Below are 25,416 nucleotides of genomic sequence, written 5' to 3' on the forward strand. Positions count from 1 at the left end.
TATCCCCCAACACTGGGTGGCACTCAGCCATGGACATATAAGACCACTCCAAGAAATGCCTATTCCTATCCCCCAACACTGGGTGGCACTCAGCCATGGACATATAAGACCACTCCAAGAAATGCCTATTCCTATCCTCCAACACTGGGTGGCGCTCAGCCATGGACATATAAGACCACTCCAAGAAATGCCTATTCCTATCCTCCAACACTGGGTGGCGCTCCGCCATGGACATATAAGACCACTCCAAGAAATGCCTATTCCTATCCTCCAACACTGGGTGGCACTCAGCCATGGACATATAAGACCACTCCAAGAAATGCCTATTCCTATCCCCCAACACTGGGTGGCGCTCCGCCATGGACATGTAAGGTCTTGCCCCCCCCCATTAAAAAAAAAATTTGAGCAGGGTTCCCCGACCCGCACAAGTGTGACCCCCCCCCCCCCCCTTCATTTCTTCTCATTTCCTTTACTGTGCTTTCATTTCATTTCCCATCCTCTTCTTTACTTCCAACTCTCTGTTCCTTTTTTTTATTACTTCCCCTTCTCTTTCCTCTCATTTCTTCCCTTTGATCCCATTTCCTTTTTGGGAAAGAAGAGAGGAGGAGAGGTGAAAATAAGAGGAAAGAAGAGAGGAGGAGAGGAAAGAAGAGAGGAGGAGAGATGGAAATAAGAGGAAAGAAGAGAGGAGGAGAGTCTGAAAGAAGAGAGAAGAGGAGAGGAGAGGAAAGAAGAGAGAAGAGGAAAAAAGAGAGAAGATGAAAGAAGAGAGGTGGAAAGAAAAGATAAGAGGAAAGAAGAGAGGAGAGGTGGAAAGAAGAGTAAAGAATAGAGGAGGAGAAGTGGAAAGAAGAGGAAAGAAGAGAGGAGGAGAGGTGAAAAGAAGAGGAAATAAGAGAGGAGGAGAGCAATGAAGAGAGCAGAAGAGGAAAAAAGAGAGGAGGAGAGGTGGAAAAGGGAGGAAAGAGGAGAGGTAGAAAGAAGAGGAAAGAAGAGAGGAGGAAAGGTGGAAAAGGGAGGAAAGAAGAGAGGAGGAGAGGTAGAAAGAAGAGGAAAGAAGAGAGAAGGAGAGGTAGAAAGAAGAGGAAAGAAGAGAGGAGGAGAGGTGGAAAGAAGAGGAAAGAAGAGGGGAGCAGAGCAATGAAGAGAGCAGAAGAGTAAAGAAGAGAGGAGGAGAGGTAGAAAGAAGAGGAAAGAAGAGAGGAGGAGAGGTAGAAAGAAGAGGAAAGAAGAGAGGAGGAGAGGTAGAAAGAAGAGGAAAGAAGAGAGGAGGAGAGGTGGAAAGAAGAGGAAAGAAGAGAGGAGGAGAGGTGGAAAGAAGAGAGGAGGAGAGGTGGAAAGAAGAGAGGAGAGGTGGAAAGAAGAGGAAAGAAGAGAGGAGGAGATGTGGAAAGAAGAGGGGAGGAGAGGTAGAAAGAAGAGGAAAGAAGAGAGGAGGAGATGAAGGGAATAGGAAAGGAAGAGGAAAGGATAGGAAAATACGAGGGGGGAAGGGAATGGGAAAGAAAGAGGAGAGAAGAGGAAGAGGAGAGGAGGGGAATAGGAGAGGAGGAGAATAGCAAGAGAAAGGGAATAGGAAGAAGAGAGGAGGAAAGGAAATCAATGGTAGGGAGAAAAAAGGTAGAATAGAAAATGATACTGAAAGAAAGGAGAAAGGAGGAAAGGAAAATGTGAGGGGAGGAAAGGAGAAGGGTGATGAAAAAAGGGAAAAGGTGGGAGGGGGGGGGAGAGCAGAGGAGAGGCAAGAAGAGGAAAGGAAAAAGGAAGGGAAATGAGAGCAGAGGAGAGGAACAGAAAATGGAAGGAAAGGAGAAGGCATGGGAGATGAGAAATGGAAAGGAAGGTGAGCAGAGGAAAAAGTAGAAGAGAAAAGAAAAAAATGAAATCAAAGGAAAAAGGAAGGACGGGAAAGGAGAGCAGAGGAGAATGGAAATGGAAAGAAAGGAGAAAGAGGGGAGATGAGAAAGGGAAACGAAGGTGAGCAGAGGGAGAAGAAGAGAAAAGAAAAAAAATGAAAAGAAAAGGATGGAAGATAAAAGGAAATAAAAAAAAAGGAAATGGGATCAAAGGGAAGAAATGAGAGGAAAGAGAAGGGGAAGTAATTTAAAAAAAAGGAACAGAGAGTTGGAAGTAAAGAAGAGGACGGGAAATGAAATGAAAGCACAGTAAAGGAAATGAGAAGAAATGAAGGGGGGGGGGGGAACCCTGCTCAAATTTTTTTTTAATGGGGGGGGGGGGGGGGGGGGCAAGACCTTAGACCTTTGTGTGGGGGTGGGGCAGCCCATTGAAATGAATAGGATGCCTTACCTGCACTGATGTGGAGGAGAGAAGGGAAAGGAGAGAAGAGGAGGATGGGAAAGGGGAAAAAAATTAGAGAAATAAAATGTATAAAAAATGAAGAGCAGAAAAAAAGAAAAAAAAAGAAGCAAAGCCAAGACGAGGCAGGGAAATGTGCAGCTAGATAAAATAGGGGGGGGGGTCAGGATATGAGGAGGAGGTTGAGGTCGGAGGAGCCTCACACCCCAGGCAGGGTCAGGATATGAGGAGGAGGTTGAGGTCGGAGGAGCCTCACACCCCAGGCAGGGTCAGGATATGAGGAGGAGGTCGGAGGAGCCTCACACCCCAGGCAGGGTCAGGATATGAGGAGGAGGTCGGAGGAGCCTCACACCCCAGGCAGGGTCAGGATATGAGGAGGTTGAGGTCGAAGGAGCCTCACACCCCAGGCAGGGTTAGGATATGAGGAGGAGGTCGAAGGAGCCTCACACCCCAGGCAGGGTTAGGAAGGATCAGGCACAGCGATTGCTCCTCATCTCGCGGGGCGCTGACATAGGCTGTAGCACCTCCTCTGCTGGTGGTGGTGGAATGAGAGCACAGCAGCTCCCTCTGTCTGTACAGCATTGAGCACACTGATCTCCGAGCTGTACGGATCTCCTCCTGCACACAGCCAGCCGCTCCTGACAACCTCCCGGAGATCCAAGCCAGAGGAGAAGATCAGGACCCCCCTGAACCCAGGTGAGACCCCCCCAACCTTCTCCCCCTCCCCCCAACCTTCTCCCCCTCCTGCAACGCAACCCTTTACTACCCGGGGATCTCTACTTCTGGACAACTACAAGACCCAGCATGCCGGGGGAGGATGGGATTTGTAGTTCCGAGGCAGCTGGACATCCTCCACCCCGCAAGAAGTAGTCATAAAGCGGGGCGGTGTGCGCCCATCTCTCCGGTAATGTGATATTCAGTCTCCGGAGGAAGGAAGGAAATGGGAGGTAAAAATAAGAGAAGAACTTTGACTTCAGACTCTGCTGTGCGGAGTGCGGACTGAGCCTCCCCTGGAGGGGGCGCACTCTCTGCGCCCAGTTTACTGCTCAACCAAAAGGGGCGCCCTCTGTGCGCCCAAATAGTGTCACCTCTGTGCCAGGTGTTGCTGCATTTCAGGAGCAGAACAGCACTGTATAGGAAAGTACTACAAAGGGGCACTTTGTCAGGGCAAGGTGGTCATTTACTCATTGATACTGGCTGTACATACATCATTATTATTGTACAGGATTTATATATATATAGCGCCAACAGCATGCACATCGATTTAAAAAATAAAGGTATATATATATATATACATATTTTATTTATTCTTTATCAGATGTCTGAGATGATGATTGTATGGTGTGTGCTGGTCAGGATGATCGGTGTGATGTGAGCGGCACCACCGTGTTCCTGAGCAGGTGGGATTGAGAGGTTATATCTGAACTGCAGATCCAGCATCGGCCCCTAGAGGGAGACATGCTACTAATGGTACCTGGCTGACTAGTGCCCTCTTTAGGGAGCTGTTTGAGGGGTAACAAGAGTGATGAATGGATCTAGGCTAGGGAATGGGGCCAATCATCTACTGCAGCTATCCAATATTTATCTATATCTATCTTTCGATCGCCTAATCTATTTATCTATCATCTATCCAATATTTATCTATCAATTGATGTCTATAGTTATTTATAATTCTATCTATCTATCTATCTATCTATCTATCTATCTATCTATCTATCTATCTATCTATCTATCTATCTATCTCACTATCTATCTATCTATCTATCTATCTATCTATCTATCTCACTATCTATCTATCTATCTATCTATCTATCCATCTATCTATCTATCTATCTATCTATCTATCTATCTATCTATCTATCTATCTATCTATCTATCTATCTATCTATCTCTCTCTCTCTCTATCTATCTATCTATCTATCTATCTATCTATCTATCTATCTCACTATCTATCTATCTCCCCCTATATTTGTTTCTCTCCCTTTCCCTCTCTATCTCCCCCTCTCTCTAACCCCCTCTTTGTATCTACCCTCTCTTTCTCTCTCCTCCTCTCACCCTATTCTCTCTTCCCCCTCTTTCTCTCTTCCCCCTCTTTCTCTCTCTTTTTCTCTCTCTCCCCTCTCTCTTTTTCTCTCGCCACCCCTCTTTCTCTCTCACCCTTCTCTCGTCTCCATCTCTTTCTCTCCCTCTCCCTCCCTATTTCTCTCTCTCTTCCTCCCCCTATCTCTTTCTCTCTCACCCCCTCTCTTTCTCTCTCCACCCTCTTTCTCTCTCTCTCCCCCCTATTTCTCTCTCTTCCCCCCTCTCCCCTCTCTCTTTTTCTCTCTCCACCCCACTTTCTCTCTCACCCTTCTCTAGTCTCCATCTCTTTCTCTCTCTCTCTCCCCTCTCTCTTTTTCTCTCTCCACCCCTCTTTCTCACGTCTTCATCTCTTTCTCTCCCTCCCTATTTCTCTCTCTCTCTCTTCCTCCCCCTATCTCTTTCTCTCTCACCCCTCTCTTTCTCTCTCCCCCCTCTTTCTCTCTCCCCTCTCTCTTTTTCTCTCTCCCCCTCTTTCTCTCTCACCCCTCTCTCTTTCTCTCTCCCCCCTTTTTCTCTCTCCCCTCCCTTTTTCTCTCCCTCTCTCTCTCTCCACCCCTCTTTCTCTCTCACCCTTCTCTCGTCTCCATCTCTTTCTCTCTCTCCCCTCTCTTTCTCCCCTCTCTCTTTTTCTCTCCCTCTTTCTCCCATCTCTCCCCCCTCTTTTTCTCTCTCCCTCCCCCGCTCTCTTTCTCTCTCCCCTCTCTCTTTCCCACTCCCCTCTCTTTCTCTCCCTCTTTCTCTCTCTCTCTCTCTCCCTCCCCCTCTCTCTTTATCTCTCCCCTCTCTCGTCCTCTATCTCTTTCTCTCACCCCCTCTCTTTTTCTCTATCCCCCTCGCTTTCTTTCTCTCTCTCTCTCTCTCTCCAACCCTCTCTCTTCCTCACTCTCTCTCTTTATATCTCTCTCTCTCCCTCTCTATCTATCTATCTATCTATCTATCTATCTATCTATCTATCTATCTATCTATCTATCTATCTATCTATCTATCTATCTATCTATCATCCACTCTATCTTCATTCATCTATCTATCATCTCCTGCATCTCTCCAATGTTGCACTCTATCTACCTATATACTTGATAACTTCCTCCCTGTATCTATTATGATAAATAGAATATCTATTTGTTTATTCCTCCCCTCTTTGTCACATGGATGTTTTTATACAACCAGTGACCTTGCAGATTGTTCCATTTCTTTATTCCTATACATTGTGCTCTGCGTTCCCCCGGAGAGCTTCCAAGAACTCCTCTTCTATGGCATTCGGCTGTGGATTTGCCCATTCATCGGTAGATAATGACGGATAGGCACTACCATGTAATTCTCTCCATAGGATGTCACGGTGTGATTGATCTTGGCATCGTATGATCGGCGGTTGGCATTGTGTGGTCTCATCTGTAGGTTCTTCTGTAGTGTTCCTGTACAGGAGGGGCTGTGACTGGACCTGGAATGGAGGGTTTCCCTGGGGTTGGAGGCGGTCAGTGTTTGTCCTCTGGTCAGCGGTGGTCCCAGCTGGGTCTCTGCATGCTGGCACTTGTAGTTCTATAAGAGATGGGCATTGCCCAGGGCAACGCTAGTGCTGAGAATGCAGTAACCAAGAGAATCTGGTGGGTACGTCTTATGGGGGCCACACATGCTTTCCACTTTGTTGTCCGATCAATGTGTGATCCAATTGAACCGCCATAACTTCTTTTGTAATCGATCTAAATCGAAGTCGATCGGTCGGGGCGGAAAATCATTGATCATTATGTATCGATTGTCAGCACTGAGATACTTTGTTCATGAACACGGTCCTATTTCGACCAATCAGATTATGAGATTACATGGGGGGAAACAGGGATGCAATCGATAATCTACGATTATATATTAACCATCGATCAAAATCTGCTCCCCGGCTTATGCCATGGTAATAAACTGGGTTATTGATTATAGATCTATTTCCTATTGGAAGAGATTGATTGGAAAGGAAATCCAATCATTTACCGAAGCATGTATGACCGCCATTAGACACCACCTCATCGGTTTAGAGAAGGATTCGATCACCATCATTTTCATCCAGGTTGCTTGCTATGGGTCACGACTCTTTGTACATTTCTGTTTAGTGGTATTAAAGGTTTGGCTTTTAAAAACAAAACAAGCAAACAAACATGCCATATTTACCTGCTCTGTGTAATAGTTTTTTCCCTTATCCTCCTCTTCTCAGGTCCCCCGCTAGCAATCCTGGCTCCTCCCCCTTGATCAGTGCCCCCGATTGCAAGCCGCTTGCTATGGGGGCACTGGTGTGTTCTTTCTCCCCTATCCCTGTTCTATGTCGTGGCTCCGCCCCCCCGCTCTCTTCTCATTGGCTTGACAGCCAATGAGGAGAGGGAGTCCCCGGACGGCCAAGGGTCTTGTGCACATCACTGGATCTTGAGTGGGCTCAAGTAACTATTAGACGTGTGCAATTCGTTTAGTTACGAATCAGTTTTTTAACAAATTTTGACAAATTAGTTAATTCCGAAATTTCCGAATTTGACATTTCTGAATTCCGAAATTTTGAATTTTGTAAATTTCCGAAATTCGGAAAATGGGAAAATCGGAAAATTCGAAAGTTTGAAAATTCCGAATTTTGGGATTTCAAATTATCGATTTTAGAATTTCTAAATTTGGGAATTAAAGAATTTGAAAATCGGAAATTCGAAAATACAGAATTCAAAAATTCGGAAATGAAAAAATCAGAAAATTTGGATTTTTTTAAATTTAGAAATAATTCGAATTTACGAATTCCGAATTTTCACATTTCTGAATTTATGAATTCCGAATCTTCAAATTCCACCTCTCTGTTCATCTGGAACGTTAGCAGCCAGGAAAGCAGCTGATCAGATTGATCTGTGTCTGATCGGCTGCATTGGAGGCCAGAGGAGAGATTTGGGGTCTAATAGACCTCAGATCTCTCCATAAAGAGGACCCGTCACAGGGGATGCTGTTCATCCCTTGTAATAACAATAAAGTTATTCCCAAAAAAGTTAGACAATGTAAAAAATAAAAAAACCCTCTCTCTCCTTCTCTCTCCCCCTCTTTTTCTCTCTCTCCCCCTCTCTTTTTCTCTCTCTCCCCACCTCTCTTTATCCCCCCTCTCTCTCCCCCTCTCTTTTTTTCTCTCTCCCCCTCTCTTTTTTTTCTCTCTCCCTCTCTCTTTTTTCTCTCTCTCCCCCTCTCTTTTTTTTCTCCCCCTCTCTCTCTCTCCCCCTTTCTCTTTCTCTCCCCCTTTCTCTTTCTCTCCCCCTCTCTTTCTCTCTCTCTCTCTCCCCCTCTCTTTCTCTCTCTCTCCCCCTCTCTCTTTCTCTCTCCCCACCTCTCTTTATCCCCCCTCTCTTTTTTTTCTCTCTCCCTCTCTCTTTTTTCTCTCTCTCCCCCTCTCTTTTTTTCTCTCTCCCCCTCTCTATTTCTCTCTCTCTCCCCCTTTCTCTTTCTCTCTCTCCCCCTCTCTTTCTCTCCCCCTCTCTCTCTCCCCCTCTCTTTCTCTCTCTCACCCTCTCTTTCTCTCTCTCTCTCCCTCTCGTTCTCTCTCTCTCCCCCTCTCTCTCTCTCTCCCCCTCTCTTTTTTTCTCTCCCCCCCTCTTTTTTTCTCTCTCCCCCTCTTTTTTTCTCTCTTCCCCTCTTTTTTTCTCTCTCCCCCTCTCTTTTTTTCTCTCATGTTTGCAGAGGTATTCGGCCGCTAACAGTGCGCTTTTAACACCCGCTAGCGACGGGAAAAAGGGTTAAAACCTGCCGCAATGCGCCACTGCAGTGGCGCTTTGCCTGCAGTATGGCCGCGCTTTCCCTATTCATTTCAATGGGCAGTAGGGATGAGCCGAACACCCCCGCGTTCGGTTCGCACCAGAACTTTTGAACAGACTGAACATTTAGAACCCCATTGAAGTCTATGGGACTCGAACGTTCGAATTCAAAAGTGCTCATTTTAAAGCCCAATATTCAAGTTATTGTTGGAAAACGTCTTTGAGAACCCGGGTCTTGCCCCAGGGAACATGTATCAATGGAAAAAAAAACTTTTAAAAACTGTATTTTTTTTCTGGAGCAGCGATTTTAATGATGCTTAAAGTGAAAAAAAAAATGAAAAATTCCTTTATATATCGTACCTGCTGGCACGTGTTTAGAACTGTCCCTGCACAAAATGAGATTACTCTCAAAAATATTTTTTAATACTGCTTGCGGCTTTAATGTAATGTTTGGTTCCTGCAATATGGATAAAAATCATTGAAAAAAATAACAGCAACTACGTTTAGGTGCAAATAAAAAGGACAAGTGCAGTAACACCAAGTACTATGTTTAGGTGTAAACTAAACAGCACACAGGCAATACAACACGTTAGAGCACTGCAGCTAGCACAATCTACTGCCTGACAAATAGGAATAGCTGATCTAGCTAAGCTATACAGTGTATAAATATATGTACAACTCCTAGGATGTATATATTTCCTCTACACACTGTAAATTTAACTAAACTGACTAGCCTGCCTGCTCTATCTATCTATCTATCTATCTATCTATCTGGTAGAAAAGACACTCTGGGCTAGATTCACGTACCTGCGCTTGTTCTTACGGCGGCGCAGCATATCGTATTTACGCTACGCCGCCGTAACTTACAGGAGCAAGTGCAGTATTCACAAAGCACTTGCTCCGTAAGTTGCGGCGGAGTAGCGTAAATGGGGCCGGCATAAGCGCGCGTAATTCAAATGTGGAAGGGGGGGCGTGTTTTATGTAAATCTATGATGACCTAAAGTGATTGACGTTCTGTACGGACGGCACATACGTTCGACTCGAATACAAAGCTCATCCCTAATGGGCAGGAGGGGTGAATACACCGCTCCTTTACTGTTCCAAAGATACTGCTTGCAGTACTGTTTTAACGTCCTTCCAGAGCACCGCCCAGTGTGAGAGCCCTCGGGGCAGTGTGAGAGCCCTCAAGGCAGTGTGAGAACCCTTGGGGCAGTGTGAAAGCCCTCGGGGCAGTGTGAGAGCCCTTGGGGCAGTGTGAAAGCCCTTGGGGCAGTGTGAGAGCCCTCAAGGCAGTGTGAGAACCCTTGGGGCAGTGTGAAAGCCCTCGGGGCAGTGTGAGAGCCCTTGGGCAGTGTGAAAGCCCTTGGGGCAGTGTGAGAGCCCTCAAGGCAGTGTGAGAGCCCTTGGGGCAGTGTGAGAGCCCTCAAGGCAGTGTGAGAGCCCTCGGGGCAGTGTGAGAGCCCTAGGGGCAGTGTGAAAGCCCTCGGGGCAGTGTGAGAGCCCTCGGGGCAGTGTGAAAGCCCTCGGGGCAGTGTGAGAGCCCTCGGGGCTTTCACATCGGAGTGTAAGGAGCGCCTCTTTCAGGACGCTTTGCAGGCGATATTTTCAGCGTTATATAGCGCCTGCAAAACGCCCCAGTATGAAAGGGGTCTTATGCCGCGTACACACGATCAGAATTTCCGACAACAAATGTTCGATGGGAGCTTTTGGTCGGATATTCCGACCGTGTGTGTAGGCCTCCATCGGACATTTGCTGTCGGAATTTCCGACAACAAATGTTTGAGAGCCGGGTTCTCAATTTTTTCCGACAACGAAAAGTTCTTGTGGGAAATTCCGATCGTCTGCAGCCATTTCCGGACGGTGTACGTCACCGCGTTCTTGACGTTCGGAATTTACGACAACATTTGTGCGACCGTGTGTAGGGAACTAGTGTTGAGCTGAATACGCCATATTCGATTTCGCGATATATCACGAATATATAGCCGAATATTCGAGAAATATTCGCTAAAATCGAATATTCGTGATATTTTATCCAAATGAAATTTTTGCGAAATTTCGCTATTGCGAAAATAATTGCGAAATTTCGACAAGTGCGGTAGGAGAACTCTGATTGGCTCATGCTGAAATCGAATATTCGTGATATATTATCGAAATTTCGCAAATGCGAATGCGAAATTGATTGCGGAATTTCGACAACTGTGGTAGGAGAACTCTGATTGGCTCCGATGCAAAAGAAGGGCGGAGAAAGTATTCGCTAATATTCTGAAATCGAATATTCGTGACATTTTATCCAAAAAACAATATTGCGAAATTGCGCTAATGCGGATGCGAAAATGATAGCGAAATTTTAACAACTGTGGTAGGAGAACTCTGATGCAAAAGAAGGGCGGAGAAAATAATCGCGCAATATTCCTATTGCCGAATATTCGCATTGCGAATATTCGGCAATATAAAATGATCGCTTCAGCTACTCGGCCCAGTGTCTCTAATCATACCAGCAATGCTTTTAGACGTCGATGGAGATCACTAGGATGTGATCTGTTTTAAAAATAAAATTGAAAAAATGCGAATATTCGGAATAGCGAATATTGGCCGCAAAATTCGATATATTCGCGAATACTCGAATATGCCATATTCGAGCCGAATATTCGCAATACGAATATTCGTGAGCAACACTATAGGGAACACAAGTTTGAGCCAACGCTCCGTCGGGGAAAAAAAATCCACGGTTTTGTTGTCGGAATTTCCGATCGTCTGTACGCGGCATAAGTGTGGAGGTGAGGAGAAGTCGGGATGATGACGGCAGGCAATGAAATGAGTCTTTGCTCCGCAGCACCAAAATCCCAATCCTAGATTTACTGTACCCAATTTTTCGAGTGCCAAGAAATCGCATACGGCTGGGATGCGGCTTCTATAAAGCCGGCGGTATTTCAGGACGACTTCCATCCGACGTTCGCTCTGAACAGACACATATAAAGCTTGTAGATTCCTCTATCTGTGTGTTACTTTTACATGTAACAATGTTATTTCAGCAGCTGTCAGGATTGCTTTGGCTTTAACCGATACGAATGAGGAACAATTGACAGCTTGAATGAGATCGCGTTTCTGGTTCCATAGAGAAATATTCCGACGGATTCTCAGGAGTGCGTCAACTTCGGAAATTGCAGAAAAATGAAAACTATTATAAATATATATATTTTTTTAATACAATGGAATAAATATCATTTTGTGAAGCGCAAATTGGAAAATGAAAGCGGACCTAAGCCCAAAACCCGGAAATGGAACACATCGCAGCTTCCCAGACCTTCCATGTGGTGGCTACATTTGTATTTCTTTTTATTTGTTTTATTTTTTTCAGGATTTTTTTTTCCTCTAACCTCACCCAGTGATCCTGTTAGTAGGACATTTATCCTAGAGATATAGAGAATCGTTACATTGGACCTACAGTGCTTTGAAAAAGTATTCACACACCTTGAAATTTACCACATTTGTCATGTTACAAGCAAAAACGTAATAGTAAAAAATAATATGTATTAATATATGTAATAATATATGAAATTAATATACGTAATAAAATATGTAATTACGGTAATATATGTAATATAATATACGTAATTAATATATGTATTAATATATGTAATATAATATACGTAATTAATATACGTAATAATATATGTAGTGTACCGTATTTATCGGGGTATTGCACGCTCCGGCGTATAGCGCGCACCCCTAAAGTAGACCCGACATTCCTGTAAAAAAAGATTTTAGTACTTACAGTTTTGGTGTCTTGCGCGCCATCCATCGGCGGCCTCGTCGGGTCCGGCGTCCATCGGCGGCTTCGGGTGTCCTCTTCGTCGGGTCCGGCGTCCTTCTGCGGCGTCCTCCCCGCTCGATCCCCGCGCCGAGTTTGAATACTGCGCCGGCATATACTGAGCGCAGTACACTCGTGCATAGTCGGACAGGCTCGGCTACTCTCGCGCTCACGTCCTGTACGTCCAGGACGTGAGCGCGAGAGGAGCCGAGCCTGCCCGACTATACACGAGTGTACTGCGCTCGGTATATGCCGGCGCAGTATTCAAACTCGGCGCGGGAAAGCGGGGATCGGCGTATATCGCGCACCCACGATTTTGCCCTGATTTTCAGGGCAAAAAAGTGCGCGGTATACGCCGATAAATACGGTACGTAATGATATACATAATTAATATATGTAATAATATACGTAATAATATATATAATAATATACATAATTTATATACGTAATAATATATGTAATATACGTAAAAATATACGTAATTAATATATGTAATAATATACGTAATAATATATATAATAATATACGTAATTAATATATGTAATAATATATATAATAATATACGTAATTAATATATGTAATAATATACGTAATTAATATATGTAATAATATACGTAATTATTATATGTAATAATATGTGTAATATACGCAATAATATACGTAATTAATATATGTAATAATATACGTAATAATATACTTAGTTAATTAGGACTGTGGAAATTAACGATTAATTCCTTGATTGATTGTTAATTTCTTTGATCGATCAAAATAATTTTGATCGAGTACGAGATCTGCGGATTGAGCTCTGCGGTCTCGTCCATAGGAAAGGCCGCGGCTTCGGTCTAGCTCCGGAGCCGCGGCCATCTTGGTACACCCGGCGGCGAGCTATTAGCGCCGCGCTGACGTCATCGTCTGCTGCCTGCTGCGAGTGTGCTTTCTATTCTGGGAGATGTGTGGACATTACTGAGGGAGATGTGTGGACATTATAATTAATCGAAATTAGTCGATTAATCTATTAAAAAAAAAATTGAGTAATCGAACACGAAAATTTTAATCAGTAACAGCGTATTAATATACGTATCAATATATGTAATATTACGTAAAAATAAAACGTAATAGTAAAAAATAATACGTATTAATATACGTATCAATATATGTAATAGTACGTAATAGTAAAAAATAATACGTATTAATATACGTAACAGTGCGTAAAATAAAACGTAATAGTAAAAAATAATATGTAATAATACGTATTAATATACGTATCAATATATGTAATATTACGGAAAATAAAACGTAATAGTAAAAAATAATATGTATTAATATGCGTAATTAATATATGTAATAGTACGGAAAATAAAACGTAATAGTAAAAAATAATACGTAATATGTATTAATATACGTATCAATATATGTAATTATACGTAAAATAAAACGTAATAGTAAAAAATAATACATATTAAATTACGTAATTAATATACATAACAGTATGTAAAATAAAACGTAATAGTAAAAAATAATACGTATTCATTATATGTAGTAATACGTAAAATAAAATGTAATAGTAAAAAATAATACATATTAATATACGGAATTAATATACGTAACAGTACGTAAAATAAAACGTAATAGAAAAAAAACAATACGTAATAATACGTATCAATATATGTAATAATACGTAAAATAAAACGTAATAGTAAAAAATAATACGTAATAATACGTATTAATATACGTATCAATATATGTAATATTACGTAAATAAAACATAGCTGTAAAAATGACAATGGTCCCAAAAAATGTGTCAAAAGTGTCCGATGTGTCTGCCATAATGTCGCAGTCACGTAAAAATCGCAGATCGCCGCCATTACTAGTAAAAAAAAAAATTATTAATAAAAATGCCATAAAACTACCCCTATTTTGTAGACGCTATAACTTTTGCGCAAACCAATCAATAAACGCTTATTGCGTTTTTTTTTTTTTTTTTACCAAAAACATGTAGAAGAATACGTATCGGCCTAAACTGAGGAAAAATACTTTTTTTATATATTTTTTGAGGGATATTTATTACAGCAAAAAGTAAAAAATATTATTTTTTTTTCAAAATTGTCGCTCTATTTTTGTTTATAGCGCAAAAAATAAAAACCGCAGAGGTGATCAAATACCACCAAAAGAAAGCTCTATTTGTGGGGAAAAAAAGGACGTCAATTTTGTTTGGGAGCCACGTCGCACGAGCGCGCAATTGTCGGTTAAAGCGACGCAGTGCCGAATCGCAAAAAAAGTGGCCCGGTCCTTTAGCAACAAAATGGTCCGGGGCTTAAGTGGTTAACGCAAAAAAAATATATATATATTTTTTTTAAAAAAAAGGAAGCTGCTAAAAAAAAAAAAAAAGAAAGGAAGCTGCTTATATCACAGAACGCGGACGATTAACACTTGATCTATTTGTGTCTGGTGGGCGGAGCCAGCCCGCATTTTTATATATCTTATATATATAGAAAGAGGAAGCAGATGCACAGTGTAACTCCTCCCCTATGAGGAAGATAAACTCTGCAGTGTTTATTTATTGAGCTATAAACAAAAAAAGGCCAACAATTTAAAAAAAAAATGTTTATTATTCGCTATAAAACATATCCAATACATTTTTTTACAAATCCAGGGCCAGATTCACAGAAGAGATACGCCGTCGTATCTCTGAGTGTATCTATGCGGCTGATTCATAGAATCAGTTCCGCATAGTTAGCCCTAATGCCGCATACACACCATCACTTTATGTGATGAAAAAAAACGATATTTTCTGTGAAGTAAAAAACGACGTTTTTGAAACTTCAATTTTCAAAGACGAAGTTGCCTACACACCATCGTTTTTCTCACAATGTTCTAGCAAAGTTCCACCACGTTTTTCCATTGAAGCTCGCTTCATAAGTAGCTTCTGGGCATGCGCGGATGAAAAAACTTTGTTTTAAACAACGTTTTTGCTACACACGGTCAATTTCTGTGAAGTAAAAGTTGACGTTTTGAAAAACGACACATAAAATTGAAGCATGCTTCAATTTTTTTTGGTCGTTTTTTAGAAGACATAAAACAACGTTTTCCCCCACACACGGTCAATTAAAGTGACGTTTTTAAAAACGTCATTTTTTTTCATCACATAAAACGACCGTGTGTACGCGGCATTAGATCCGACAGGTGTAAGTGACTTACACCGTCGTATCTTAGGATGCAATACTTCGGCCGCCGCTGGGTGGAGTTCACGTCGTTTTCCAGCGTAGGGTATGCAAATGAGGTTTTACGGCGATCCACGAAGGTTTTTGCGTTCGTTACGTTGTCGCTAGTAATTTTTTCCCATCGCAAGGTTAAGCCTTCTTTAACATGGCTTAACTTTAGATGAGCCATGTTAAAGTATGGCCGTCGTTCCCGGGTCGAATTTCAATTTTTTTTTTATTTGCGTAAGACGTCCGGGAATACGAAAGTACGTTACGCACGTCGCCGTTCAAAAAAATTACGTCACTTCGCGCAAAGCACGGCGGGAATTTCAAAACGGAGCATGCGCAGTACGTCCGGCGTGGGAGCGCGCCTAATTTAAATGGTACACGCCCCATTTGAATTAGGCGGGCTTGCGCCGGACGCCTTTACGTTACACCGCCGTAAGTTTACACGCAAGTTTGCCTAGTGGTAGCACCAGGCCTGGTGATGGGGATACTTATAATAATTTGCCCCATGCACATGCGCCTTCCTCGCTATTCATAAACTGATTGAGCTGCATATTGTTTGTTTTTGTTTTCAGCTTCCTGATTGGCTGGTTTTGGCCGTACTTGCGTCATTCCAGAACCGCTCGGCGGCTTTTTACACCTCAGGGGTAGATGAGAAGGATAGGACAGTACATTCTGTGTATAGGTAGGGATCTAGCTTTGATTTAAAAATCTGTCTCTTCTGCAATGTGTCAAATCTGACAGCCGTGTCACCTCCCCGCTGTTGTTCAATTTATTCCGCGTCCCGCTGCAAGGCTAACAGCGTTATCCAGCGATCACCGGCGGCTTCTCCCTTCCTGACGTGCCGACCGCTTTCCTATTACACACTCTATTCATTACACATCTCTAAAGGGCAGCACATCCCACTCCCAACTCACAGCGCACATCTAAAAGGCAAATGTCCCTCGCCAACGCGATTCGCCTTCTGTGTCTCACTCACCGCCGTTCCTCCTTTACACCTCCAAATCGCTGAGCGACTGCGCTACAAATCGCTTTGTAATGAGCCAGTTAGCGATTCCATGGGAAGCAATTATGATTTCCCTCACATGAAATCCTTCTAAATAAAAAAAAGGAGAAATAAATCTGACGAGGCCCTTACTTCCCTACGATCCGTATTTATTATCCGTATCCGGGTTTTATCTGTCTGTGGCCGAGACGTTTCTGCATCTTTTTCACCTTAACTGTCCCTATGTTACCTTTTCTTTTATATTTACCATCCCCCCTCTTTCCCTGCTTTTCTTTCTTCTCTATTCTCTGCATACTCTCTCTCTCCCTCTCTCTCTCTCTCTCTCTCTCTCTCTCTCTCTCTCTCTCTCTCTCTCTCTTTCTCTCTCTCTTTCTCTGTCTCTTTTTCTCTCTCTCTCTTTTTCTCTCTCTCTCTCTCTCTCTTTCTCTCTCTCACTCTTCTCCCCTTTTGCACCCTTATGTTCCCATTATCTTCTCTATTGCTTGTTCTCTCGCCCCTCTCTATCTACCTCTATATTCCACCTCTTTCTGTCCTGCCTCTCTCTTTCTTTCTTTCTCTCTCTTACTTCCCCCTCCCTTTCCCTATGTTTATCATTTCTTTTTTCTCCTGTCCTTGTTCTTTCTACCTCATTTTCCCTTCCTTTTTATGTTTTGTGTCTTTTTTCTCTTCTTCTCTGCTGTTTCATATTTCTTTAGTCTCTTTCTCCTCTCTTCCCTCTCTTTTCTGTGTTCCTCTCTCTTATCTCTCCTCTGTCTCTCATCTTCTTCCCCATATTTTTTTTTTTTCTCTCCATTATCTCTCCTTTCTCTTTCACATTCTTTTGTTTCTCTGATTTCCCCCCCCCTGTTCTTTCACCTTTGGTCTTCTTTTTCTCCCCTTTTCCAGTCTTTTCTTTTTTACTCTCTCCTCTCTTCTTTCTCTCTCATTCTCTCCTTTTTCCTTTCTTCTCTCTCTCCCTTATTCTCTCCTCTCTTCTTTGTTTTTTCGCTCATTCTCTCTTCTCTTCTTTCTTTTCACACTATCTTTCTCCCCTCTCTTCTTTCATTTTTTTCTCTCTCATTCCCTTCCTCTCTTCTTTCTATTCTCTCTCTCTCTCCTCTTTCTTTTCTCTCCTGCTCTTTCTCATTCTCTTCTTTCTTCTCTCTCTCATTCTCTGTTCTGTTCTTTCTTTTGACTCTGTCTGTCTCTCTCTCTCTTCTTGCTTTTCTCTCCTGCTCTTTGTCGTTCCTTCCTCTCTTCTTTCTTCTCTCTCTCATTCCCTCCTCTCTTCTTTCTATTCTCTCTCTCCTCTTTCTTTTCTCTCCTGCTCTTTCTCATTCCCTCCTCTCTTCTTTCTTCTCTCTCTCATTCCCTCCTCTCTTCTTTCTTCTCTCTCTCTCCTCTTTCTTTTCTCTCCTGCTCTTTCTCATTCCCTCCTCTCTTCTTTCTATTCTCTCTCTCTTCTTTCTTCTCTCTCTCTCATTCTCTTTTTTCTTCTTTCATTTGACTCTGTCTGTCTCTCTCTTTCTCTCTTCTTTCTTTTCTCTCCTGCTCTTTGTCGTTCCCTCCTCTCTTCTTTCTATTCTCTTTCTCTCTCTCTCTCCTCTTTCTTTTCTCTCCTGCTCTTTGTCATTCCCTCCGCTCATCTTTCTTCTCTCTCTCTCTCTCTCTCTCTCTCTCTCTCATTCCTTACTCTCTTCTTTCTATTCTCTTTCTCTCTCCTCTTTCTTTTCTCTCCTGCTCTCTCTCTCATTCTCTCCTCTCTTCTTTCTCTAATTCTCTCTTCTCTTCTTTCTTTTCACTCTATCTTTCTCTCCTCTCTTCTTTTATTTTTTTATTTCTCATTCCCTCCTCTCTTCTTTCTATTCTTTCTCTCTTGCTCTCTCTTTCTTTTCTTTCCTGCTCTTTCTCATTCTCTCCTCTCTTCTTTCTTTTCTCTCTTATTTTCGCCTCTTTTCTTTCATTTTTCCCTCCTCTCTCTCTCATTCTTTCTTCTTTTCTCTCTTTCTCTCATTCTCTTGTTTTTTCTTTTCTTTCTCTCTCTCTCTCTCTCTCTCTCATTTTCTTCTCACTTCTTCTCTCTCCCCCTCTCTCTCTCTTTCTCCCCTATTTCCTTTCTTTTTTCTCTGTCATTCTTTTCTCTTTTCTTTCTTCACTCTTATTCTCTCCTTTCTTCTTTCTTTTCTCTTTCTCATTCTCTTCTCTCTTCTTTCTGTTCTCTCTCCCATTTTTCTGTTTGTCTTTCTCTATAATCTTCCCTTTAGCTTTCCTTCCTCTTTCACACCCTTGTTTCTCGTATCCATCTTCTCTGTTCTTTTATCTTGTCTCTCTTTTTCTCCTCTTCTCCATTCTTCTCTTTCTTTTTCTCTCTCTCTCTTCTCTGCTTATCTTTGTCTCTCTCTTTTTCTCTCTGTCCACTTTCCTATTCTTATTTCTTTCTCTCTCTCCTCCTCCTTTGAATATTTTCACCCCTGCTTTCTCATCTCTTCTCTTTTTCCACTATTGTTTCTCTTCTCTCTCTTGTTTTCCTTTTGGTCATTCCTTTGTTCCTTGTCTCTATCTACCCTGCCCTCTCATTTCCCCATTATTTTCTTTCTTCTCTCCTCTCTTTCTCTCCTCTTTCTATGTCTTGTTCTCCCTCTTCTTCTTTCCTTTCCCCATTGTCTTGATTTCCTCTTTCCTCTCTGCTCTCTCACCTTTCCTCTCTTTCTTTGCTCTTCTCCACTCTTCTCTCTCTCTCTCTGTATCTTCCCTGCTCTCTTTCTCTCTCTCTCTCATCCTTCCTCTCCCTATTTCTTTCCTTCCCCCGCTTTCTCACTCATCTCTCCCTCTTCTCCATTCTTTTTCTTCTCTACCTGCTCCTCTCTCTCTTCTCACTCATTCCTTCCTCTCCTCTCCTCTCCTTCTTTTTCTTTCTCTATTTTTTTCTCTTTCCTTCCTCACTTTCTGTCTCCTCCATATCTCTCTGGGTCTCTCTCTTTCTCTCCCTCTCTTCTCTCTCGTTCTCTCCCTCTCTTCTCTCTCTTTCTCTCCCTCTCTTCTCTCCCCACCATAAGAAGCCCTGTTACTACAGTCATGTGGATGAACGAGGCTGGGGGTGTGATCAGTAAGGTTTGAGACCTTTCCTCTGGTATCATTACCACACTCTGGGTTGCTAATTAAGACAACTCCATTGCCATTTAAATAATATTAAGTGAGCAGCTCCCTGTATAGAAAGCAGTAAATAATTACCTGTGCTGCTGAGGAACGCCGCTCCGCCAGACACAGCCAGGAAACCTGCATTTCAAAGCATTATAAATATATATATATATTGTGACAGGAAGTCAGGTAAATCTGTGGGTGTTGTCACAGACGGGAGATACATTTCTGCCTTGTTTAGACAATACACCAATTATTATCGGGTGTCGGCTGCAGAAGTAGCCAGAAAGGTTTAAGGGCGTTGGAAAACTTCAGCTGTTCAGAATGAGGCAATTAAGGCCTCTATAAGTAATCCAGAGGATTACTACTGATTGCTGCATCCTGAGGCTTTCTGAGTGAAGGAGTGCAGTGAGCAGAAATACTTCTGAAGAGGTGAGGTGCTGTTGATTTTTCTGTGTGATAAAAATCAAAAAGACTATTTATTTTTCTGCTGTATAACCAGCAGTGTCTGCTCAGCGGCTGTGCCAGACTCCCTAGATAGGTTCCTGTGTGGAAGGTAGATGCCCCAAGTGGCCAGGGTTTATTTTATGTTTGATTTTGTTTATGCTGTTTGGATGCTTGCACTTGTTTCCAGCAAGATGGAAGAATAAACCCAAATCTTTGTTTTCAACCGTCTTCGACTGCCTGTCTGTATAAATTCAGTGTGTGGTGAACCCATCCAAGGGGTCACACACTCCGCTACCGAGCTAACCCCTTACAATATATATAGATACATACACACTGTATTTCCAAAAGTATTGGGACGTCGGCCTTTACACGCACCTAAACTTTAATGGCATCCCAGTCTCAGTCCGGAGGGTTCAATATTGAGTCGGCCCCGCCCTTTGCAGCTATAACAGCTTCACCTCTTCTGGGAAGGCCGTCCACAAGGTTTAGGGGTGTGTCTATGGGAATGTTTGACCGTTCTTCCAGAAGAGCATTTGTGAGGTCAGGCACTGATGTTGGATGAGAAGGCTTGGCTCGCAGTCTCTGCTCTTATTTATCTCAATGGTGTTCTATCAGGTTGAGATCAGGACTCTGTGCAGGCCAGTCAAGTTCCTTCACCCCAAATTCTCTCATCCATGTCTTTATGGATTTGCTTGGTGCACTGGTGCGCAGTTATGTTGGAACAGGAAGGGGTCGTCCCCAAATTGTTCCCACAAAGTTGGGAGCTGGCGCCTTAAGAATTCCCTTCACTGGAACTAAGGGGCCAACCCCAACCCCTGAAAAACAACCCCCCACACCATAATCCCCCCTCCCCCAAATGGTTTGGACCACAAAGCAAGGTCCATAAAGACGCGGATGAGGGAGTTTGGGGTGGAGAGACTTGCACAGTCCTGACCTCGACTTGATAGAACAGCTTTGGGGTGAATTAGAGCGGACACTGCGAATCAGGCCTTCTCGTCCAAAGGCCCGGACAACGTTCTAATACAAACGAGGGATTCATCATAAAAACCCGCACTGCTAAAAGCTTCGTCTGCCAGTTCTTCTGCTGAGTTCGCTCAGTAATACAATAAGAACATAATGCAATAATCAATCGCTTTTAAAAGGAAAAGTTCATTTTTAGCAAGCCAGTTGTAATACGGCTCATCCAGGCACAGTAAGGAGAAGACCCGTGACGCTGTGTGGCCGCGGGAAGAACCGCACAGTGAAGATTACTGGATTATGGAAGAAATTAAGTCTTTAACCGCTTGCTGGTTAAAGACCCTGTCGCGAGCACCGTGACCGTGCCCGTGGGACCCGCGATCGCGTCACGGAGCTGAAGAACGGGGAGATGTCAGTGTAAACACAACATCTCCCCGTTCTTCCTAGTGACATGTCACTGATCGTCTGTTCCCTGTCATCGGGAACAGCAATCAGTGACGTGTCACTTGTAGCCACGCCCCCTAACAGAATCACTCCCTAGGACACACTTAACCCCTTCATCGCTGATACTAGTAAAAAAAAAAATTATTAAAGCGGATGTCCGCTGAAAAAAAAAATATTAACCACTTGCTTACTGGGCGCATAAACCCCCTTCGTTCCCAGGCGAAATTTCAGCTTCCGCCACTGCGTCGCTTTAACTGACATTTGCGCGGTCGTGCGACGTGGCTCCCAAACAAAATCGACGTCCTTTTTTCCCCACAAATAGATTTCTTTTGGTGGTATTTGATCACCTCTGCGGTTTTTATTTTTTGCGCTATAAACAAAAATAGAGCGACAATTTAAAAAAAAAATATATATATTTTACTTGTTGCTATAATAAATATCCCATTTTTTTAAAAAAAAAAACTATTTTTTTTTCTCAGTTAAGGCCGATACGTAGTTTTCTACGTATTTTTGTAAAAAAAAAAATCGCAATAAGTTGCACAAAAGTTATAGCGCCTACAAAATAGGGGACAGAATTATTATTTTTTTTTATTATTTTTTTTTTACTAGTAATGGCGGCGATCTGCGATTTTTATTGGGACTGCGATATTGCGGCGGGCATATCGGACACTTTTGACACAAATTTGGCACCATTCACATTTATACAGCGATCAGTGCTATAAAAATGCACTAATTACTGTATAAATGTGACTGGCAGGGAAGGGGTTAACACTAGGGGGTGAGGAAGGGGTTAAATGTGTATCCTGGGTGTGTTCTAACTGTGTGGGGGGAGGGGGGTGACTGGGAGAGGTAACCGATGCTGCGTCCCTATGTACAAGGGACACAGATCGGTCTCCTCTCCTCTGACAGCACGTGGAGCTCTGTGTTTACACCCCATCATTACACGCAGCAGAGGATGAGCGATCGCTCGTCACTCTGCTTCCCCCCCTCCCCCCGCCATCCTCGGTGAGGGAACCAGGAAGTGAAGCGCTCCGGCTTCACTGCCCGGTTCCCTGCGGCGCATGCGCGAGTCGTGCTACGCCTGCCGATTGGCTCCCGCTGTGTACTGGGAGCCGAGTGTTCCCAGAACACCACGGGGGGGGGGGGGGGGGGGGGCGGCGGGAGGTGACGTCATGCCCGCAGGCTGCCCGAGACTGTGTGGCCGGAAGTGGGTGCAAATACCTGTCTTTAGACAGGTATCTGCACCCCCCTGAAAGGTGTCAAATGTGACACCGGAGGGGGGGAGGGTTCCGATCAGCGGGAGTTCCACTTTAGGGTGGAGCTCCGCTTTAATAAAAATGACATAAAACGACTCACTATTTTGTAAACGCTGTAACTTTTGCGCAAACCATTCAATAAACGCTTATTGCGATTTTTTTTTAACCAAAAATATGTAGAAGAATACGTATCGGCCTAAACTGAGGAAAAAAAACGTTTTTCTTTTTATTTATTTTTGGGGGATATTTATTACAGCAAAAAGTAAAAAATATTGAGTTTTTTTAAAAATTGTCGCTCTATTTTTGTTTACAGCGCAAAAAAATAAAAACCGCAGAGGTGATCAAATACCACCAAAAGAAAGCTCTATTTGTGGGGAAAAAAAAGGACGTCAGTTTTGTTTGGGAGGCACGTCGCACGATTGCGCAATCGTCAGTTAAAGCGACGCAGCGCCGAATCGCGAAAAGTGGCCTGGTCTTTGGCCAGCCAAATGGTCCGGGGCTGAAGTGGTTAAAGAGGCCATCCCAGAACAAAAGACGGCAGCTGCTGACTATTAGGAAACAAATACCAGCCCAGGAAGTCCACCGCTCCTTTCCCAGCTGCTGAGGTTTCACAGCTCTTTTTGGTCCCATGCCACCATCTTGGATTTCCGTTCGGAAGCCAGCTGTCACTTCATGACTCCCGTTGTGCATGCTTGATGGACAGGGGGGGGCGGGGGTCCTGCGAGATTGTGGACAGGGGGGGGGGGGGCGGGGTCCTGTGAGATTGTGGACGGGGGGGGGTGGGGTCCTGTGAGATTGTGGACGGGGGGGGCGGGGTCCTGTGAGATTGTGGGGGGGGGGCCTGAAGCCTCCTGGGTTGTTGGATGTTTATTCCAGGTGGCCTCAGGTGGAGGTGGGCCAAAGGATGTGTCCTCCTTACCCAGGCCAGGAATGAAGAAATTGGCGCAAGTACTTGCAGAAAAAGATACTTGCAAATGTGTAATAGGAAGGCTTTTAGGGTGAGTTTTTATTTCTGTATTAATTTTGTTCCTTAACCGCTTAAGGACCGCCTCCTGCACATATACGTCGGCAGAATGGCACGGCTGGGCACAAGCACGTACAGGTACGTCCTCTTTAAGTGCCCAGCCGTGCGTCGCGGACGCGCGCCTGCGACCCGCTCCGAAGCTCCGTGACCCGCGGACCCGATCGCCGCTGGAATCCCGCGATCGGTCCCCGGAGCTGAAGAACGGGGAGAGCTGAGTGTAAACACACATTCCCTGTTCTTCACTGTGGCGCCGTCATCGATCGTGTGTTCCCTGATATAGGGAAACACAATCGATGACGTCACACCTACAGCCACACCCCCCCTACAGTTAGAAACACAAATGAGGTCACACTTAACCCCTTCAGCGCCCCCTTGTGGTTAACTCCCAAACTGCAATTGTCATTTTCACAGTAATCAGTGCATTTTAAATGCATTTTTTTTGCTGTGAAAATGACAATGGTCCCAAAAATGTGTCAAAATTATCTGAAGTGTCCGCCATAATGTCGCAGTCACGAAAAAAAAAAATCGCTGATCGCCGCCATTAGTAGTAAAAAAAAAAGAAAAAATAATAAAAATGCAATAAAACTATCCTCTATTTTGTAAACGCTATAAATTTTGCGCAAACCAATCAATAAACACTTATTGCGATTTTTTTTTTATACCAAAAATAGGTAGAAGAATACGTATCGGCCTAAACTGAGGAAAAACATTTTTTTTTATATATATTTTTGGGGGATTTTTATTATAGCAAAAAGTAAAAAATATTGAATTTTTTTCAAAATTGTCGCTCTATTTTTGTTTATAGCGCAAAAAATAAAAACCGCAGAGGTGATCAAATACCACCAAAAGAAAGCTCTATTTGTGGGGGAGCCATGTCACTCGACCGCGCAATTGTCAGTTAAAGCGACGCAGTACTGGGTCCCCAAAGTCACCGGAGAAATGACCGTTTAATATGGGAGTCTAGGGAAGAGGTGCCCGGCTTTGAAAAATCGGTGCTCCCCGGTCGTAGGTCCCCTGGACAACAAACTTTGCATACTTGTGGAGGAAGAGTGGGGCTACGTGCTAAGTTTGGGGTCCAGGGGCTACAGCCGGCCGGTACTGGGTCCCCAAAGTCCAGGAGATCAGGTGCAAAAAGGTGACTCGAGTATAAGCCGAGGGGGGCATTTTCAGCAAAAAAAAAAGTGCTGAGAAACTTGGCTTATACTCGAGTATATACGGTAGTTAAGAGCAGGGCCGCCATCAGGAATTTTGGGGCCCCTTACACAGCTTCAGGCATGGGCCCCAGAGAACCGGGGGGGGGGGGGGTGGGGGTTGCTGCCGCCTGAAATTTAGAAGCGGGGGGGCTGCCGCAAATTGAGAAGCCTTTACAAAAAAAAAGAAGAAATATAGAAAAATATATGTATTAAAATTATTTTATAAAAAAATGGGGGTAGCCATCCAGGGCCCTGGGGACCTCTGGGCCCTTTAATAATAATAAAAAAAGAAACCTCCGGGCCCTTTAATAAAAAATAAATTAAAAAAATACATAAAAAATAAACATTTATAAAAAATACATAAAAAAAAGGGGGGTTGCCATCCGGGCCCTGGGGACCTCTGGGCCTTTTAATAAAAAAAAAAAAAAAAAAAAAACATTTATAAAAAAAAGGGGGGGGGGGGGTTGCCACATGGGGCCCTGGGGACCTCTGAGCCCTTTAATAAAAAAAATATATATAAAAAAATAAACATTTATAAAATATATATTAAAAAAAGGGGGGTTGCCATCCGGGGCCCTGAGGATCTCTGGGCCTTAATAAAAATAAATAAATAAATAAACATTTATAAAAAAAAAAGGGGGGGGGGGTTGCCCTTTAATAAAAAAAATATATATATATATATATATAAAAATTATTTGTCTTATAAAAAAGGGGGGTTGCCATCCGGGGGCCCTGGGGACCTCTGGGCCCTTTAATAATAATAATAATAATAATAATTTTATATATATATATATATATATATATA

General features: G+C 43.3%; 1 protein-coding gene across 1 annotated transcript in view; it reads left to right on the forward strand.

Annotated features, from left to right (window-relative positions):
* Positions 1–2,799: 2,799 nt before the first annotated feature.
* Positions 2,800–25,416, forward strand: part of LBHD2 (LBH domain containing 2) — a 70,244-nt gene continuing 47,627 nt past the window's right edge. Inside the window, exon 1 of the mRNA XM_040332139.1 lies at positions 2,800–3,012. The gene's annotated coding sequence lies outside the window, so the exon portion shown is untranslated. The remainder of the gene's footprint in view (positions 3,013–25,416) is intronic.

This window comes from Rana temporaria, chromosome 13, assembly GCF_905171775.1.
Source record: "Rana temporaria chromosome 13, aRanTem1.1, whole genome shotgun sequence".
Lineage (NCBI taxonomy): Eukaryota > Metazoa > Chordata > Amphibia > Anura > Ranidae > Rana > Rana temporaria.